The sequence below is a fragment of the Anoplophora glabripennis genome, unplaced genomic scaffold, assembly GCF_000390285.2.
Source record: "Anoplophora glabripennis isolate ALB-LARVAE unplaced genomic scaffold, Agla_2.0 scaffold315, whole genome shotgun sequence".
Lineage (NCBI taxonomy): Eukaryota > Metazoa > Arthropoda > Insecta > Coleoptera > Cerambycidae > Anoplophora > Anoplophora glabripennis.
This window is the reverse complement of record NW_019416434.1, coordinates 22,353-36,280: the sequence shown is the minus strand read 5'-3', so window position 1 is coordinate 36,280 and position 13,928 is coordinate 22,353.

The window sequence follows — 13,928 nt, the reverse complement described above, 5'->3', positions numbered from 1 at the left end:
AGAATTATACTTTTTTTCAATACTCTCTCACCAATGATTATTTTGAGCTCCCAATTTTTATACATACCCTTTAGTCTCAACTATCAATCCCCATTTAAACATTTTTGATGTTCGGTCTATACTGTATTGCAGCAACAATAATGCACATAAAAATTTCGGACCAGAGAATCTTAAAACGAAACTTTTTTTCCTATGACTATTTTCTCTAATGTCAGTATTCTCCAAGTTATACATGAAAGAAGTGAGAAAAATTAGCCTTTTTAAAAAAATTTGTACATTTTCTTGCGCTAACAATTATGCACAACTTTTTCAGCTGGCGCATATCGCAATTACCATTTTACATAATATTTAGAACTATTTCTAACAATAATTAGCGTTACTATATGAAACATCCATACAACCTACTTTTAAAACAGATACCAACTGAACTATAATGAAAAAGCACATATTGAACTCATTATATCAAATCTTGAAAGCAACAGAGAACCGAGAAAATTTTGATAATTAATTTGACTTGGCCTAATATATTTAAAGTTATCTGGAAGTATAAGAACTAGATAATAATAATAAAAAAAATTTATACATTTAAAAAAATTGCATAAGTTTTGTGGCAAGGTTTTAGTGGTTAAATAATCAAATATTTCTCACAGTATTTCCTCTTCTGTTTATTTTTATTTATTAATATACATCTCCTATCACACTCTTTTGTTTATCTCCACATTTACTTAATTTCCCTTAGACTCGGTAGTTCATAGAAATAAGATATCTGTATACACAGTAATCATTAAACTTGACCTTGAGTTGACGTAGACTAGCATGTAGTTCACAATAATAATCGAATTTTGCATGTTATTGGTATGTGGAATGGAAATAGGAAAAGAACTGGTATGTGCAGAATCCTTTTGGAAATGTTTTGATAACCTTAAATGTGTAAGAGTGAGTAATCTTTGTAATGGAATACCTGACTGTGATGACTCAAGCGATGAAAAATATTGTATTAAAGAAGTATTTCGTCCAGCACCTGAAAATATAGAAAAAGAATATGAAGGTAAAAATTATTCTATATGGGAGCTTTCAAATATCTACAGCTTCATATAGTTTCTGCAACTACCTTTAAACATATCTATTTCGTTCTCTTATGCAACAAGATGCAGCAACGACAAACTTTCAGGACCAATTCGTCATCCCGATTAAAATAAAATACAATAGCATTTTTCCTAAAACGATTTTTTTCTCTGTGATCTTTCACTTGATCACTTACTCGTGACGTGACGTGACTTCAAACTTCAATTAATGTAGTTACTTCATAGTAGCTATGTACAGGGTTAGTCACTATAATCTGACAATTTTTGTGAATTTATTATTGAAATTACATAAAAGTTTTTAATACAAAAGTTTTAGCTTTTTTTATGAATTTTTATAATACGGTATTAGAAAAACAATTGAATAATGGATATCACTAAATTAAAGAAAACATTTTTTAATGGAACACCCTATATATTAGTGCATATTTAGCTTCGTTAAATTTTTCTCTTTTCAAAAATAATATGTTATTGTTTGATTCGGGACTTTTCGACATATTTCAGTTTAAAACTATTTTTAAAAAACAGGAGAGAAATTTATGTCTGATGAATCGCAGTGGCTATGGACGAGACACGCGAAACAAACAAATGACTTTGACAGAAGTTTATTTATCATCATTAATTTATTTTCTATAACAAACTATTTTAACAAAGAAATAATGTTCAGTGAGAACGAAAAATTAGAAGTTATCCGTTTATTTTACAAGAATACTAATAATGTAAATGCAGCGCGCGCCGAGTATGCTCGTTTGCTTCCCGCCCGGGTCCAATTCCATGTCGAGCTGCATTTTACGACATTGAGCCACGCTTTAACAAAATCTCTTGGAAGACAGAAACGAAGAATTATTCCAAATGAATAATTAGAACTAACTATTCATTCAAAGTTTACCATGGTAAATTCAAATATTAAGTTATTGTAGAAATGCCACAAGAGTCCACAGTAAATGCTTCAAGACAGTTAGAAATAAGCCAAAGTAAAATTATTAGAACGTTACATAAATATTAATACCGCCCCTATAAAACTATGCCGGTCCAAAAACTCACCCAAAATCAAAAAATTCAGCGATTAGAGTACCGCAGAGAAATGCTGCGCTTGAAAATGGCTACCTAAACCATTTTGAAAAGATTTTATGGACTGATGAGGCGACTTTTACAACACCTGGCTTTTATAATAGAGAAAGTACTCATATCTGGGGAAATGAAAATCCTCACTGTAATAGAGAAATTCCAAGTCAAGGAGGCATATCGTTTAATGTTTGGTGTGGTATATTGAGAAATAAATTCATTGACCGACTATTTTAGGAAGGTGCTTTGACAGGGGAAATATACCTACATTTTCTTGAAAGTCAAATAAAAAACAAACTGATCGACTATACTAATTTAATTTGGCACCAAGACGGAGCGCCTCCGCATAGAACCAGAGCAGTTCGAAATTATTTAAATAATAGGTTTGATTTGTGGATTGGTAATGGTGGAAATATTCAATGGCCTTCAAATAGCCCAGGCCTTACACCCTTGGACAGTTTTCTGTGGGGTCACTTAAAAAACGAGGTTTATAAGAAAACTACTGTAAACTTAGATGAACATAAAGTTGATATATATTTAAAAAATTTAAGTGAATTTAATTCCCATTTTATACTAAATGCAGTTCTGAAATATGTCGAAAACTCCTGAATCTAACAGTAAGATATTATATATTTTCGAAAAGAGAAAAATTTAAAGAAGCTAAGTGTGCACTAATATGTTCCATTAAAAAAATGTTTTTCTTTAATTTAGTGATTTCCATTATAGAATTGTTTTTTCTAATACTGTATTATAAAAATTCATAAAAAAAACTAACTAACTAAAACTTTTGTATTAAAAACTTTTTTGTAATTTCAATAATAAATTCACAATTAGTTGTCAGATTATAGTGACTAACCCTGTACATGCAAAATATGTATGAACAAAAGCTAACCCGTAACGTCGGAATTAAAAGACATTTAAGGGATTTCTTCTGTTAAAAATCAAATGATCCAACGTTAAATAAAATCTTTTCTTGCATATTTAGATAGCCCAGTATAAAAAACCATATCAGTGTTAGGGACATTGTTAGCCATGGAAACAGATGAAAATATGTAAATATAATTTAATGTTTTGAGGTTTTGATTGATCTTTTCTTTACTAAAGGTTTTTAGGCTTTTGCTCGTGAACGGTAGTTATGATTACAAACAGCCCTTCGTAACCTGAAAAATTTGTTACTTTTGATGAGACAAACCAGGCTTGAAAGTTTACGTTACTGTGAAAACTATAAATAAGACATATTCCTTGTACAGAAACTACTTTCTTCTTATAAATATGATTATACCGACAATTTTGATTTTCTGGTGATTCTCCAAAATTCTAAATTGTACATATATTATTATTTTACTTCAGTGTTCTAATTGTCTATTACAAAGAAACTCATATTACTGCCATGTGTATGTTTCGTTTAACCAAACCAACCCTACAACGTTACTAACACCAATGCATCTCATTCCGACTGCATCGACTTGAAATATATGTACCAGGTTTTGGGAAATACTTGAGGAATGAAAATATGGATTGTGTTTTTGCACTGTTTGGGAGAAGCACTCGTTTCTGTAAAAAGAAAATCTTTTTGCTCTAACAGCACGTCAAAATCGATTTTGAATTCAAAAAAAATTTACATCTTTGAGTGTTTTCAATAGGCCCGACAAATTATTGTCCAGAAGGGGAATTTCGGTGTGCAGAAGGTTTTTGTATTATGGCCTACAAAAAATGTAACGGTATAAATGACTGCCCTGGTGGCAGTGATGAAGAAAATTGTCCGCCTCCTACCGAACGACCTGGTATGTTTATTTGTTACTGCAGTTTGTATATCCGACATGGATATCTGGATTTTAGATTAAATAAAACATATACAGAGTAATTCAAGAAGAATTCAATAGGTGTTAATTACTAAGCAGGAAAAAATCCTTTGATCATCTACACCTGAAAAAAATAAGGAGATAAAATTATATAATTTAATTTGTTGTAAAATATGAATTTATACATATCATGCAAGATATATATTTTTTTTGTGCAAGAAGGTATTGACTCCAGTAAGATTCAAAACAACAATTAAATATTTATTGGCAATTCAATATTATTTATCAAATTAAATTTTAATTAAAAAAAAATCCTTTATTACATTATACATATGGAATGTACGTAGTAACTTCAAATCAAAATTTCTATTCAATTGAAAAATGGTGTTGTGTTTACAGGTTATAGTATATTCGTAGAAAAGTTTTTCCACAGTTTTCCCATGAATCACTCTGTATATTTGGTTAGGTTTTGATTATTTTTTTAGCTAAAAATATATGTAATAATAATATTCATTTATTTGCTTCAGGAATTACACGATCTTTTATTTTTATTACATTACATTAATATTCAAATAGCTGTCTGTCGTCAGTTAATTAATAATTAGTAGTTACGTAGTTAATAAGTACCAAAAATAATATGTGCTTTTTTATGAATTTGTTTCTCTACATATATTTCTTATTTAAAGAGTGTACAAAATTATTTTATATTAAAGTCCATTTTTGGTTTGACTTATTTGCATTCATTAATATTGGAATACTATGCCTGATATAATTTTTGAAGCCACAACTGAGGATCTCAGTTATAGTAAGAGATATCAAAGTAAGTTAAAATGCCAAAAAGAAGTAAATTGTCCTCTTTTATTTTTACTTCTTTGTAAAATGGATAATTCAGATTTTCGTTTTATTTGTTATTTTTTTAATAGAAATCTTGTATTCTATGATGAATTTTAATGAGAGTCTTTCGTATAAATTTTACGAGTGAACCCAGAATCGCTCTATAAGTTGACTATTTTTGTGTCTTTTAGATATCTGAGATCTCAATGTTGTGGCTATTATTGTTTAGAATAATTTAAATACAGGAAAATATACACAAAAAATGTTCCATCGACAACATATGTCCATGAAGGTATACATAGCATATGTACGATGAAAGTGCTCAAGAGGAAAAAAAATATTTTAATTTTTCATAAAAAAAGTGATTTTTGATCAAAATGTCTCTTATTTTCAAAATTAAATTTAGTTCGAGAACTTTAATATCACCTATTTGGTGATCAAGAAAGGGATATATCTAGAAATGATGTAAGAATAGACTACCCCTATTTTTAATAATTCTTGTTAAAGAAAGTCGTTTAGAATTAAAAGGCGTGTCAGATTTTCAATTTTTAGATAAGTCACCCTATTTCGATTAATCTAAAATTAAAAAATATGGCAAGATAATATAAAAATTAATTTTGAAAAATATAAAGTTGGATTGTATGCGACAATATTAATTATTATCTTTGATTTGTCAATTCATATGAAACTGCAAATAATGAATAAGAAAATTAGATACTTTGCAAGTAGTTACAAATATTCAAATTCTAAAACTTTTAAAGTGGAATATAATATTTGTAAATTAATTTGCAACCACGCTCTAGATTTGAATAACAGAGACAAATACAAATAAAAAAATTTCTTAACCAGAAAAATGTTGTTGAATATGATACAAAACAGAAAATGTGTATTCTGCTCTAACAATTTTTTCGTACGTTGTAAAAAAAATTCCGCAATCATGTCTCGACTTCTATCTATACCAGATACTACTCGTATGTTATTGAATACAATTGCAATTTTATCAGTTAAACCATTACAGTAGAATTGACAAATTTTGCACAAATATTACATTCTGTTACTCCTCACTTTTTATTTTATTATGAATATAGAAAACAAGCATAACTAAAAGTTAAATTTTACACATATTCAAAAATGTTGCAGTAAAGGTTACATCTTAATAAATTTACTTGAAGCAGGTACACTAAAATATAGTCAGTAACTGAAAAGGGAACTTGATCTTTAAAAAAATGTTTTATTGAAAAAAATGGCTTTATGGTGCATTTTTTCAGGAAGTATTGTAATTTTTTTCAAACGATTTGGATTTGAAAGGTGGCTCTAGGTGATGACAAGCAACGACACCTTTTTTTCAGAGGGCTGTTTGGCCGTTTCTTATTAACAGATGGAACAAAAACACAAAACTTTTCTGATACCTATTATATACTAAAAGCTAGGGAACATCGTAGAGAAATTAAAAAATATTAATAATTGTTGATTTAGTGAACATTCAAAGAAAAGTATCGAAAAAAGACAAAAAATTGCATTAAATTGTTAATAACAATGAAAATTGTTAATCAATCTAGTTGATTCACGGGAAACTTTTTGAGTTATGATTTCGGAAAGAAAAATAAGTGGTTTCTCGAAAAACGCAAGTTGTTATTGCCATTCATATACCTTTAATCGGCGATGCCTGCACCATATAATTGATATCTATTGATATTCTATTCATCATCTCCTTTTCGACTTGATCTGAGACTCAATCTGGCCTCTATAATCTAGCTAACTATCGCGCGGTCTCACGAGTTATGTACAATGTACAATGTACTCTTGCAGCGCGTTCCATCTCGAAAAAACTCGTTTTCTCGATTTTTCCCCCCACCCAACACTACGTATATTTTTCACATAATGAAGCATATTTTAAACTATTTATCCAAAAATCGATTTTAACGACGTTCTAAAGTGGCTTTTCCCCTTAAACGATAACCATAAATTTTTGGGGGTTTTGAAAAATGATGTATCTACGCGAAAAAGTAATAGGTTGTAGAACAATAAAAAAATAAATTTAAGCTTGAAATTTTCAGCTTCAGGATGTGAAAATCAAAAATTTTTATCGTTGTCCTATTTTCCAGATTTTCCCTTTTAAATAGTCCATGGACTTCAACATTTTTTTTGCTGTTCAAGAGCTTTGTACGATGATTTGTCGCCGAATTATCGTAAAGTAAAAGTGGCCTTTTTGACTTTAATTATCATAATTAATAGGGAATTAATGCTCTTACAGAAAATCAATAAGCAGGGTTTTTGCGACTACTTTTGAACTTGTCTCTGAACCCTCCTCCTCCTCCTCCTCCTCCTGAATGTGGAATTTGGTGACATTCACTCTTGATTGAGGTACAAATATATTGAATATACCTACTATCTAAGTTTTTTTTAAGAATATTTATAGGTATAATTATATTTGAGTGTAATTAATCAGTTTTAGTATAAATAAGTATATAATCAGTAAAATTGTCAAAATGCTCAATATTAAGTGAAAATATACTCAATAATTTGAGTTAGTGCTATGTTTATTAGACTCTTAATTCATTTTTTTTTTACCCAATGATTTCTTTTTCTGTATTTAAAAACAATAGAAAATGTCCGATTTATCTACAAACTGAAATTATGATATAACTTTTAATTCTAAACGACTTCTCTCCTGTCGATTAAAATAAGGCAATTTACTTTTGTTTTATTTTTCTTTTGCACTTTCTGCTCCGTAAATTACCTTATTTTAAAAACAAGAATTTTTTTGTCACCAACAACTTTTTTCGAAAATAAAAAAAAAACAGTAACGTTTTTTCCATTATGTCCGCTTTAACCAAACATGTCGATGTCAAATAAACGTAGGTAGATCGTTAGTTGGTTCTACAAATCGACAAATTTTCATAAAATTCTATAGAACAAATTGAAATGTAGATCTCATTAGTAACATTACAGAGAAGCTTTAACATGGAAAACTGGGTCAATTTTAGGAACAGTTGCCCATTTTCATTTAACACTTTAGGTGCAGTTCGTACGATATTTGTTGAGATAGAATTCCAAGAAGATCCCTGCGTCGCTTTCTTGGAATTAACCACATTCGACACCTAAGCTAGAAAGACATTGGCGAAAAATTTCAAGGCACGCCCCTGTCGCGGTAAATTGTTACAGTAGTTCTTGGAATTCTCAACAAATATTGGACGAATTGTATATACTTGTTCTTGCTTGAGATCTCCGGATTTATAAACCTACTAACATCACGTTCATGTAACCTGTACACCCTGACAACCCATCCTGTACATGTAACCATTTCCTTACTTAACTATATTCATGTTTATGTCGTTCATCTTAAAAAACCGTAAAACTGCTTGATATTATTATCAGTATCCTTTGTACGTAATATATAAACCTTTCATTAAATGATACTGCTTTTATTTCATTTTAAGCTTCTTTAGACAAACATTGCTTAAGCGATTGCTTTTCACAGAATCATCTTGTGCTGATAATCAGTTCCGCTGCAATGATGATGGCACATGCATTGACATAGCATTGCGCTGTGACAGAGTGAGCGACTGCTTTGACAACTCTGACGAGATTGCTTGCGGTCACGGTGGGTATATTACGACACTCATTTACGTACTTTTGCTTTTGGTACATGTTAATAGGTACATAAAGTTGCATGCTTCTCAGAAATATATACCCTATTCAAGAAGACTCATAGATTTCAGTTCTTTTACAGCAATCTTATGTTTATTAACATGACTTGCATATTATGATTTCATTTTTTTTTTTTTTCAGTATATAACATTTTTATTTAAAGTCTTTACATTCCAGGGAATGAGAAATGTATAACTATCTAAACTAAAATAATTATTAACTGTACTTAAATTTTTCCTTTTATAGATGTGCAGATATTCTTTTGCGGAAGGCGAACTAAAATTTTTGAAAAGTTAATGAAATATTTTAAGTATTAATAAACTATTTACTTCTCGATAGTACTTCTCAATGCTCCACATTAAATCTCGAAATATTATATACATGTTATTGGAATTTTATTTCAAATGAGTCTCTGTCCATATTTGATAATCTAGTGTAATTGATATTAAAAAAAAAAACACATTTTCAGATTTTTTTTGCATGGAAATAAACTGGAAGTACGTCCCTTATTCTATTATTTCAGGAAACTGCCCCTGTCGAATATAATATTAGTATATACCTAAACAATGTGTTACAGAAAAGCTTTAAGGAATAGTTCATTTCTTTGAAGTAGACAAAAAAAAAGAAGGGTAACATTTTTTCCTAAAATAATTTCCATGCTACAGAATTTTTGAAAAATAATTGGCAGTTTTTAACCAGTTACTCAAAAATAATTCACAAATACAGAGATTTCAGAGTTATCTTCATAAATTACCAATAGGTATGTAAAACTGTAACATATGATAGCGTTGAAATAAGAAGGTTTGTGAAAAGTTTCTATTAAAAACAGTCACTTTGGTGAGAAGAGAATTTATTACAAATATGGATGTCACTAAATTCATACTATCGATCTTTGAAGGCACATAAGCCTTAGGAATCATACCTAGAAGACAAAAATATTATTTTTATTTATTTATGGAAAGAAACTAATCTTTGACCTTTTTGGTAACATCACCGTTACACTTTGAAATTTTAAATCTATATTGACTTAAGCTTTCATACTAATAGTAACCTTCAATTAAATGCTAATTATAAGTAAATGATACTTGTATTGCGGTCATTTTTGCGACTATAAAAAAATACTCTATACTTTTTTAAATATAAATAAATTCAATTGAATTGGCGCCGTTTGTTACTAAAATAATTTTTGTTTATTGTTCAGGAGTTGTCAAAATGCATTCTGAATAACACGTCTCGATTTTTTTTTGTTGGGGAATTTATTACATTACGTTGCTCAATCAACCCTCGGATGTCTAAAAATTCTTGTCTCATATTATTTTTTGTAAAATATTCCAGAAGTGAACAAATGAACATAAAGTTCATATGAAATTGAGAATAAAACACCCATTAATGAAGTCAGGACTGTTCCACATATAATTTTTCAAGCTGTTGTACAAAATTTCTTCTCACGTGTGGAAAACTGCATTACTGGAGTCTCAGCCATTTATGGCATGCCATTTAAGTAAAAGTTAAAAAGACTCGTACCATAAACTTCGTTTAATTTTTTTAATTTAATTTTTATGAGTAAAATGACACAAACCATACATTTTAGCAAACCCGATATTTTTATGTTCAAAATATGTCCACGTCATAACCTCCATTCTTTGGATGATTTTAAACCAGTTGTCGATAACGAACCGAAGGTTTTAAACCCCTGATTCGAGATGTTGTAGCTTGAAAAAATATATCACATTTATCCAATTACCTCTGATGATGTTTGACAGAGATGGGTGTAACATTGGTTAACGATTTAACTAATTAAAAGTATATATTCACTGAACTAATATGCACAACTGTCAAACAGTAGCAGAAAACCTGGAAGATGCTGCCACAGGAACCCCAAAATACTAGACGTATGTTTTGAAAATTCGAGTGTGTTTCATTCCGAATATTGTTTAAAAAAGGTATCTCCCGCTTTACTTATTTTTCTCTGATTTAAAATAATGTGAAACAGTTGAATAAATTTAAAATAACTGAAACTATTCGTTTCACAAAATAATCTATTAATTTTTTGTTCGAAATACAATTTTAGATAACAAGTAATCATCATAAGTTATTGGCGTGACAATGTTAAATACTTTTTGGAGCTTTATAGATTTTTACATATTTTCACCAGCTGTTAGCTTAATTTAAACAAAAAGTAGAAAGTAACTCGAGAATGGCCCATTGTTGCATTGTTCACAATACAGAGTTTTTCTTAGGTCAACTGAAGAATTAAATACACTTGTCTATTTTCCAAAATGTTCAGCATCTTCGAAATTCCGGGATTCTCAGGGATAGTGTCTTCTAAAATCTCCGCCACTGATTTGTATACTAATACAGTGAATTTTTGCAGTTGATCAGTTAAATGGTTAGCCCAAGTTTTATCAATTTATAATCAAGCATTCTGAATTCAAACATTTGAATAAATGTACAATTTTTATTTTACCTTCAACCTTTGTTTGTTAATAGACGAACGGTCCACCCCTAAAAAGATGTTTAGAAAATCAAGATCACCGACCACGAGGAAAGGCCAGGATGAAACCTTTTGTAATCGATGCATTGAGTTATTGCTAACAAAAAACCTAAGTAACATCTTTGTGTCCGAGTGGCAGGTAATTTGTTATTAACAAAAAGTTGCAAAATAAAATTATTGCAAAAAAAAGCTCTGCAAACAATTTTCTGAGGTAAATTGGGTAAAAATAAACACTTTTTGTCTCTTAACATTTTTTCATAGAACGCTTCCTTTTCGAGCTAGGGGCGATTTAAGGTCGAAAAATGGCTAAAAGTTGCCAACTTTAAAAATTCATATCTCAGCTCCTACCAAAGCTTTCGGAACGTTCAAAAGCGCAAAATGATCCTCGAGACTTATACTTTAATGTAGTATTTTTTTTAAACCAGCCCCTTTTTTTTAACCCGTAAAATTTGCAGCTGAATTTCGGCCGCTAGTGCCCACGCGCCACCCCTACCTATCGCTATATATAGATATAGCGCTGTCGTGCATATAATCGAATAAACGCTATTCATTCATTACTTGTTACAATTTTTACTATTTAGTATTTCTAACACTCATACATATTTTCAAATTCATCAAATATTGTATATCATATAATTATTTATAAGATTTAATAATATGAATATGATATTTAAATGAAAAATAAATTAATTAAACATGCATATATCAAAGGTATTTATTAATACAAAAAAATATATTTACATTTAAATATAAACTTAACTACTTATTTAATAAAAAATCAATTTTCAGTCTCCGAATAAGTATCATCAGTTTGTATTTCTGCATTTTGACATTTTATAGAGCAATTGCAAAGATCGCAAAATTTGAAGCCTTGTGATAAGCAAGAACAAATGTCTTCATCGCTGCAGAGTAACTTTCCACTGCAGGAACATATGAATTTTTGTAACATTTCCATGGCTGTATCTCCTTCCAAATAATTGTAGCACAATACATTATTTTTTAATATCCAGCCATATTGTGTTAGGTCGAAGGATGTTATGCTTGCAGATCTTGCTTGAGACCATTAATTGATTTGCCATTTAACACGCATAACATGTTGTAACAATACAGGTTCTGCCGGAGGTATTGATGATGGTATTGGTATCATGATGATTCGATATTTACTATACTATCATGTACATACTAGCTATTGGGAATAATAAATATTGTATTAAATAACGAATAGCACAAGAATATTTTTCGAAAACTTACCTGCAGTTTTATACAACATTGAATATTCACATACGTTGCATGATTGTTTACAGACTAATAAAGGATTGTTGCACTATGACAGCACAAATGAATATTGTAGAAAATGTATTATTTATTTTTTATACATTATTTGTCAAATGTTCACTGTTATTGCCTGATGCCAGACAATAAACTAATGATCCATGCGACACCCGATCGCTGCAGTCTAATCCATTGCGCTTGTTTAAACAAGTTATAACAAGTAATTCGCATAAGCGCACGTTCGCGAAAACTCGGTTAGTTAATATTTTGGTTGACTATCTATGCGTATCCTTTTATAACATTTTATATTCTAGTTCTAAATAATTTTTTGATATAAATATAGTTATATATAGTTATTATTATTGAAGCTACATTAATGAAGATACAGTTATAAATATAAATCAATATATTTGTAACGTAATACATATTATTTTCCATTTAAATATGATATTCATATTATTAATCTTATAAATAATTATATGATATACAATATTTGATGAATTTGAAAATATGTATGAGTGTTAGAAATACTAAATAGTAAAAATTGTAACAAGTAATGAATTAATAGCGTTTATTCGGTTATATGCACGACAGCACTATATCTATATATAGCGATACGTAGGGGTGGCGCGTGGGCACTAGAGTCCGAAATTCAACTGCAAATTTAATGGTTAAAAAAAAGGGACTGGTTTAAAAAAAATACTACATTGAAGTATAAGTCTCGAGGATCATTTTGCGCTTTTGAACGTTCCGAAAGCTTTGGTAGGAGCTGAGATATGAATTTTTAAAGTTGGCAACTTTTAGCCATTTTTCGACTTTAAATAGCCCCTAGCTCGAAAAGGAAGCGTTCTACGAAAAAATGTCAAGAGACAAAAAGTGTTTATTTTTGCCCAGTTTACCTTAGAAAGTTGTTTGCAGAGCGTTTTTTTGCAATATTTTTATTATGCAACTTTTTTGTTAATAACAAATTACCTGCCACTCGGACACAAAGACGTTACTTAGGTTTTTTGTTCGCAATAACTCAATGCATCGATTACAAAAGGTTTCATCCTGGCCTTTCCTCGTGGTCGGTGACCTTGATTTTCTAAGCATCTTTTTAGGGGTGGACCGTTCGTCTATAAGGCTCTTTGGTTTAAAATAGTCCAAGGATCAACCTCATGACATTGGACATTGTAATATAAATATAATAGAAATAATAATGTAAGCCTATTCTAAGGAACGAAATATTGATCGTTGACATTGGCTCGTATGAATAAAAATGGAGGACTGACTCAAAGTATGTGCTAGGTAGTAGAATTTACTTCGAAGTATGTATCTTCTTAACTTCCGGGAACCAAATGCTCTACGTTCAAACATCAATCGGCTTATGGTACAAAAATATGTGGTATTGGTCAGACGCCAATAACACTCTTCCATCTAGATGGGTTTGCAAACTTCCATGACAGTTGACAATGATTGAACAGTGTTCGGAATGGCACTTCTCAATTTAGATTTTTTAAGCTTTTGAAAAACATATCACTCTCGTCGTATAGACATGCATATTAAGTCATCTGGCTGCTATTTATATTTGCTGTGTCGAGTGGTTCACGGCGTCCTGGTGCCCGGTTTGAAGTTACTGGCCCTTCGCCTTTCGGCCCTTGATCGTTATGGATAAACGTAGATAATACAACGGTTGTGGTACAATTCTGGCCCTGAATTCGGATTCAGCACATCAAAATACACGCATAT